Source organism: Austrofundulus limnaeus, unplaced genomic scaffold, assembly GCF_001266775.1.
Source record: "Austrofundulus limnaeus strain Quisiro unplaced genomic scaffold, Austrofundulus_limnaeus-1.0 Scaffold146, whole genome shotgun sequence".
Taxonomy (NCBI): Eukaryota; Metazoa; Chordata; class Actinopteri; order Cyprinodontiformes; family Rivulidae; genus Austrofundulus; species Austrofundulus limnaeus.
The window spans coordinates 46912-55381 of record NW_013952548.1 but is presented as its reverse complement, the minus strand read 5'-3'; positions in this window follow the sequence as shown (position 1 = coordinate 55381).

Below are 8470 nucleotides of genomic sequence, written 5' to 3'. Positions count from 1 at the left end.
ATGAAAGTAAATTAAATTATAAATCATGAGGTAGAGTTCTCATTTTTTAATTAATTGGTCAATTTTAAGTGTATTTATTTATTTATTGCAACACTTATATATTTCTGCTTTTATGACTATGACAGTTTTTGTCCTCCATAATGAACCAGTGGACTGATCTTCTAGTGTGCTTTGGAACAGATGCACCTATATTATTTACTACAGAGTTTACTATATTGATGGTCTGAGCTAAAAGAGCATTTTATAAATCAGAAAGACAAAATTAAATTTGTTTGACTCATTGGTTGTTTCCAATTGGTTCAGCTTACTTATTTAACAGTAACTTTTTTCACTAAAATGTTATGAAAATCCACCTTRTAATTTGTTATGAGATCATGCCAGCACACACACACAGACAGCAAACACGCAGCAGTGATGATACACCTTTGCTCGAGCTTTGGGAGATGAAAATAAATAAATAAACTAAAGAGCCAGCCCTGTTGAAGACCGGTGTCGTTGCATAAGCACTTACATCACCAGCCTTTGCCTTCTGGCTATACTTGATAATATAGTCAGAGCACACTGCATGTGGTCACTTTGTTCCGTTATTATTTTTTATCCAAAAATAAATTGTAAAAACACTGAGTTTGTCTTAGTTTTGATTCACCACAAACATTTTGTTTATGAAAAGCTATATTTTCATCTGATAATACAGTTCAAAACTAATATAAGTAAATATATTGACATACGGAATTTATCAGGAAAAAAAGTGTAAAACTGGGGGACAATTTGACCCTAATCTTTCTGCTAAAGCAGGGTATTGATTTACTTTCAGATCCAAAATGTCAAGGAGCTCCGCTGAGACTGAATCACACAAATTTCAAACACACTTCTCAAAGTCTCAAGAGGCTTTCACTAATCAAAATCTGAGTTAAATTTCAGTGTGCTGAAATAAATCCACATGGGAGAAATAGCAGCAAATGATAAGTGTGATGTCAGAGCAAATCACACCAAGGGGTTTAAAATCAGTGGTGTACTGGAGATGCAATAGCATAAATATTCTTTTATTTTAACATCACATATTTTATTAATATTAGCACTAACATCTTAATAAATAAAAATGGTGTTCAGTTATGCACATTTCAAAGGTTTTCTGCAACAAATGCATGTGATAACAAAAAAATAACCTCTGAGTTTATTCACATTCTATCCCATCAGTGTGCATGAGCTCCAACATTATGGACCTTTGTTCTTGGATCAATAGGAATAATAACTCTCCTTGTTATACATGACCTTTTTTGCCATTTTTGGAAGATGAACCAAATATTGCTGCAGTGATTTAAATAAAATATTGACCTGTTTGGAAAGACTTTCTACTCAGATGCTCACAATGGAATTTTACCAAAGTCTCCAAAGGACTCGAAATACATAGAAAACACACCGACCCATTAAATGAGTGCAGCACACGAGGACGCGTCTTCAAAGAGCATTTCAGGTAGAATTCAGATCCGTCCAATTACACTGAGGTGAGGAAGTACAAATTGTTTCTGTGTGCAACACGACTGCACAGTGTTTACAACACCTGCAGCAAAGGAAAGTGGTACTGTCTGTGCCTGATTAGAGTATACAAACACGCAGCCACAAAGAGATTTGTTTTGAATGCTGCATGGTAATTAGACTGCCTACTAATTAGGGGTCAGAAATAATTTGGAGCTTTTGTTGAAGATTAAAAACATACACAAAAAAAGCCATTTTTTGGATTTTGTATGAGAAATCAAAGGTATCATTCAAGGCTGCCGATGTGTTTCCTGTTTGAAACAAACAAGCAGTCTCGTTGTTCCCCATCCCACTCACTTCACAACTTGATATTTGACTGCTATCAAGAACTATTAAAACAATATCGTGAAACCCTTTATGATAATTATAACTCGCTAAGCATTGAGGAACAGAGAGCAACTCTGAACAATGATTCCATGCTTGACTTCTTTATTACGGCGAATATTGCCCCCTGTGTTCAGTCGGCTTCACCTCCGAGATGATTTGTCGAGGTTGATTAATTTTGAGGGGCGGATGTAATTAAAAGTCTGTCCAAGTAATTTCGGCCTAAAAGGAAATTAAACAAACACACACACACACACACACACACATGCTTGCACACGTGAGCACAGGCTTGCACACACACTACAAGGCCAGGTATGAAGTAATGACTATTGATTCAGAACTTGTTGGGTGGTTGCATGTGAACAACGTGAGTGCTCCTGTGACCAAAACCTTTTGCAAAATTACACTTTAGCAAAACAAACAAAAAAAATGATAGTACAGTAAAACACAATCATTTTACACAATTTCTAGATAATATTTTGACATAACCTTCTTTTTTCACTCCCACAGAGTTGGCATTTTCAGTTATTTGTGTGCATGTGTCTGCAGAAACAGTGGCATCATTCATGGCTAGACTAATCCATCAATAGGGCTTGTGCTGTGATATTAAAACCCTTTAAAGCCTGACCCTTTAAAAATAGTCAGAAAATTCCCATTTTTTTAGAACTGACGTTTATTGGGCCTTTAAACAAAATCCTTTTATTTATTTATTTTTTTTGCCACATCACTTTATTTATGATATATTTTTGTATCAAATCTGATAAACTGGGCTGTTTTGGTAACATTTTGCTCACAACAAAGTTAAATTAAGAAACAAAAGACAGTTTTGCCCATAACTTTTAACAAGTTTAGAATACTCTAGGAAGTTTACTTCTTTGTTGTTGTTGTTTTTTTTGTTTGTTTGTTTTGTTTCATTTTGTTTTTTACAATGAAGTTTTTACAGCCATTTATTTCACTTCATGGTAGGCACAAATACAGTTTCTGTCCTTGTTCAGGCACAGATGTACCTTACACTTTATAAAAAATGCCAACTATTATCATATTGATGACATTTTCTTACTTTCTTTTTTATCTCTTCTTCCTCAATTCTCTTTGACATCTAACACGTAAATAATTAGTCAGTACAGCGTAGAGATTGTAATTTCAAAGGAACCACTTTGAAAATAGCCTAAATGTGTTTTCAACTGGCATTTCAGTAATTAATCAATCATCCAAAATAGTGTGTGGTTGTATTGTGGCAAAAATACTGTTGATTAAATTACTAAAATTACTAAAAATGTCACATGACAATTCAGGACTGGAGCAACTCATACACCTGCAGTATCAAGTTTGATTCACAAATTTTTAACACGGTTTAACTGTACTATTAAAAACTATTTTTAAGTAATTATGCATTGTTTCAACACAGAATCTATTTATTAAAACAAAATGCAAACAATACTGATGTTATTCTTACCGTAACTTCCCCAAAATTAGCAAAAGTTTTCCTGAAAAAAAAACATGTGGATGACCTCATGTCAGCAGACATTTTGAAAAGGCAAAAAAAAAAAAAAAGTAGTTCCACTTCCTGCAGTACATTGTTAATCCACTAGAGGACAGAATACAAGTCTCACATGATAAACAACATGTTTTTGAGGAAAATATTGATCACATTGATAAAATATAGGTCATAGAATCCTGCGTAGCAAATATGATACAAATGGCRATATTTAACTGTGAGGTTGCACTAATTTTGGGTGCTGTTGCTGGCAACAAAATACAATTATTGTATTTGTCTACAGTGGTCAGATCAGATGTAATCATAAAATCTTGGCAAATTCAAATAGTTTTGTGTTTTAATTTGCACCAGGAAATCTTAACCCTAACCAAAACATTAGAGAATGAAATTGGCTCGTTACAAAGTCCAGATGTTCAGGTCAACACATCTGCCATCTCTCAGCAGCTATAAGACAAACTGGAACAAATCATTTTAGATCTTCTGATGGATGAATAATTCAACAACTAAAAGGTGGAATGCTGCCTTTGGGTCAGTGGTAAGTATTGGCATCAAGTGTTGGATGTGATCTTGTTGATGAGTGTTAGGATGGAGCMAGTTGATGGATCTGGGCCTTATTCTCAGTAACAAGGACACTGGACCAGTCTGTCGTGGTGATACCCCATGATGAGCTGAAGAGCGTCACAGAGGAGGGATTATGGGTTTCCCTCCTGAACTTACTGCCTTTGCAACCTAAACACAGATAAGCAGCAGAAAATAAAGGGATGGTTGCACATTTAATTAAATGCCAACTTTAAAGAGGAAATATTTCAGCTAATAAGAAAAGTAATTTTATTATAAAACGCAAAAACACCCAACATAAAATCCTTTACGGAACAGTAGTTTTTCCTCAACCTTGGACAAGGATGTTTTGAGATTGCTTCCATGTTGACTCAGCCTTCCATATGCTGTACACTCATGTTTGTATAAGGAGGTTGTTGCCCTTTATCCACCTGTCAGCTTTGACTCACCATGACTCGCCTCCAGAAGCTCTACTGCAAACAAGGTTTGGTGAAACTGGTCTCATTGCAGCATCATRTACACTGTTACATTCATCACTGAACAGTGGTTTCACATTCGACGGGATTATTCTGAACACAGCAAAGGCTTCAKGTAAAATTCAAAACCCTACTTACAACAGATTTGTAGAGCCTCTGTTTATTCAGAGGGTTTGTTTTGATAATGAATAACATGCAAAGCACATAATTATATAAAATTTAAAGGGATTCTTGATGGGAATAAAAAATAAATAAAATATTGACTGAATTTAATAGTCTTTGTTCCACTGGTGGGCAAAAACTGTGCAGTTTCTGCCTTACAGGCACTACCAGGGACTTTTATTTTGAAAACTAGAGTGCCAGAGGATTTCCTCCAGTTCTTGCTTTTAGTTTGACACCCTTACAGAAGAATATTAAATAAAAAAAATGTTGAAAGGCTTTTAAGAAATTTCAGGGGCAACTGTTAAAGGGTTAAAGCAGTCACACAAGAAAACCACAAGGTCACTGAAATAAAAAGAGAGTAAAAATGTAAAATATGTTAATTTTGTCAATACTGAGATGAGAAAAAAACATGACACATTTCTAAAGTGAAGCAAGCAAAAAAAGAAAATAAAGAAAAAAGTCAGCAACTAATTTTAGCTTTTATCCGGGTTTTATCAAGAGTTAGTTTTACAATGAAATAAAAACTAAAAATATTAGTTTATTAACTATATAATGCATAATATTTCTAAGAAGCAACATAACATTTTAATTTGTAATACAATTAAAACAATCAGGAGAATTAAAAAAAAAACAGAACCATGCTACAGTTACACAACCTTTGTTACAAAACGTGTTTTATTGAATGCAAACATACACAAATATTTTTTTAAAAAAACCTTGCTTTTAATTTACAATAAATTCATCTTCCACATAACTCATGAACAATCCTACCCCCCACCCACCCCCGTCTTCTCTACTTACCACCACCCACTAGTCTGTTGAGCTTCAAGCAMTACCTGCTGTTTTGTTTGTTTGTTTTTTTCAAAAAAGAGCCGAGCAGCAGAGCTTTAAAGCCGAGTGAAGCCATGTAAAGTTTCTCCTTAAATCAATTTCCAATTAAGATTGCTTCCCTATCTGTAACACCACTTGTAATTGAGTTAAAGTTGTAGGTGTGTGAGCCCGGGAGGCACAGCCCATCCTGCAGGGATTATTAATTTCCATATAAATGAGCTGGCAAATGCACACCTGATTTGTCAGATTCGTTATTGGCCAAAAGACGAAGATAAGTAATGACCACTTTCCGGTTTTTACTTAAGAGCTGATTTCTTATTCCAAAGCTGCTGAAACTCTTTTTGATATTTCTCTTGTGCAGAGTGCAGATGGTCTGTCTCCTGCAAGCCAACGGGCAAATGTGGAGCAGTTTTTCTCCACCCCTGAGCAAACAGGAACCTTTAAAAAGAGATAGCAGAAGTCAGAATAATTCTAAGGACACAGCGGCATTTCCTAGTGCTAACCATTAACTTAGCTATGAAACAATCTATCAAGGATATTTGCCAAATTAACCGTGCACATGGATGCTTTTATTAAACTGTAAGAAAGTCTTCAAAAAAACTGGAAGCTTGAATAATTGCAGAAAACCAAGTTTTCTGTTTTCATTATGCTCTGAAAACTCCATCTCACCCAGCACCTCATGATAGCTTCTTTCTAGTGCTGCTGGTTACACTAATTGCATGCAACAAATCACAATATTTAATAGAGCACCCTGGTCACACCCCTGGGGGCGGTAACTTTTGTTTCAGCACTGATTCACCGGAAATCTTAAACACGTCTTTGTTTAACCTGTAAAGCAGGGACATGTTAAGTAAAAACATGCTGAGTCTGACGACAACTGAAAAGACTGTGTCTAAAATTCAGTCACAAACTTTCCTTCAAAACATAAAATCACAGATCAAAACATTTAAAGGGCTCACAATATTGAATGTGCTTACATTGTAATTTTAGTTGATTCAGTTTTTCATACCAAGTTTTTAATGTACAGGAATTTAAATAGATCATTTTAGAACTTTTTACATAAACAAAACAAATTATATCACCTTTCATCAGTTTAACAGGCACATTGGTGTAGCAGTGCAGGTCATACGGACATGAAATAAAAATCAAAGTTGCGTTCTAAGCCATGCTCACTGACAATCTCCGCCCACCTCACTCCCACCTCGGCCCATTTTCCACCCATCTGCCAGGCAAACGCTTTCGAGTTCCTGAACTTCACTTTAGAATTGAAGATGGGCAGATTTAGACCATTTTACTAACAAGTACTACTTGACATTGTAATTTTTTTTTGGACCGGCCTTGATACAAGTTGKAGAGGTCCACAAAAATAAATAAATAAATTTAAATAAAATTAAAGCCTATACACACATATGACCAGTAATAAAGTAAAATAGGTACTATTAATCAATACAAGTTTTATTGTGTTTTATAAWATATTTTTACTGTTCCATGCATACAAAACAGAGTTACAACTGTWTAATATTATGCTGTGGCTTTATTGATGTAAATGTCCTTTTTATTCTCGTACCAGAGATATAAACTATGGTTTATAGAGCCTCCTTCCTTTCTTTTTATTAAATGGTCCAGCTCAAGAGTCCAACATGAGAGGTCTTGTTCTTTTCTATACAGACTTCTTGTATTGCAAAGTAGATAAGTGTACTTAAGCCCCTTTTTAACCTCGTCATTGTGACAAATTATAAATAGTTCAATAAGTGATGGTTTCCTTCTTGGGACTGACTCCTGGGGGTTCCTGGTCAATAATTAGGATCGCTCTCAGCAGTATTCCTGGGCTGTTGTGTGAAATAATAGAGTTTGGAAATGATCAGCTGATTATTCAACACAGATGTCACTGCTAACCAGAGCAGCTGAATGGCATCCTGCTGCCTGCTAATCAAAATATAGAGCGCAGCCATCATCAGGCAGCAGAAAGAGCGGTAATCACACGAAGCTCGGTTACATTCGATATACGGGGTCTTAAAAAGGATTCACCATCTTTGACATTTTCTTTTTATTTATTTATTGTGCTGTTTTCTTCTTTTTTATCAGCAGTGCTGTTGATCGCAGGGTCAACACTAAATCCATTCATTTTCTAATAATAGATTTTATAGTTCTCTTTGGGATCCAGCTTTCATTGCATTTTTTTTTTTTTTTGTACCCGAGAGGTGTGACCATAAATGTGAACAGATCCTTGCAGTAAATAAAATAATAGAATAAAACCTGGAACACAGAGGTAATTGCAGAAGAGCTATCCAGTTGCTAGTATTRAAGAGAAGCACTCCAATTATTATGGTTATTTAAGAGACACTTATTAATCTCAGAAATTGTTTTKTTAAGGTTCTATCCACTCGCTGGGTGTTTCTTTTATTAAACTGAATGACTCTGAGATCAGACTCATCTGTAATTAAAGTTTTAATTGTATCTGTTCCTGGAGAGCMCTAACATCAGTATGAACAAAAGTGCAACCTCAGAAAACAGTCATAATTTGATRACCCTACTTTAAATAATAGGCTGCAGAGCTATTAAACTCATGTACGCAGGAAGGGGGTTATGGTGCAAGCAACATATTAAATAAATGATTACACAGAAAAGTGTGGAAAGCAGGGGTACATTCAATCTTTCTACAGTTTAATTGAGGACACCAATATTTACTTTGTTCCCCCAAGATTACCGTAAATGTCTGAACATTTCCTAAACCAAGGAAACTAACTACTGAAAAAGATTGGGTAAAGTCTGTCTCTGTATTTTACCTCGGTACGTCCTACTGTCTCTCAGTTTGTTTTTTATTTATGTATTTTTTTTCTGTGCCCGGGTCTGTGCCTCCTGCTTGTTGAATGCTGATGACTGGATGAACAGCTGTGGAGGCTGTCAGCAGCAGATTCAGTGATCTGCTGGCACGGACACAGAACAGGCTGGCCTCCAGTCAGATCCACTCTTCAGCACATCCATCTTCGACCTGAGAGAAGGAAAGGCTTTTATAGTTCATTCACGGACACGTTCAAGGGATTTCTGGGAGTAGCCACTGACAGAGTTCACAAGTTTCTAAAAA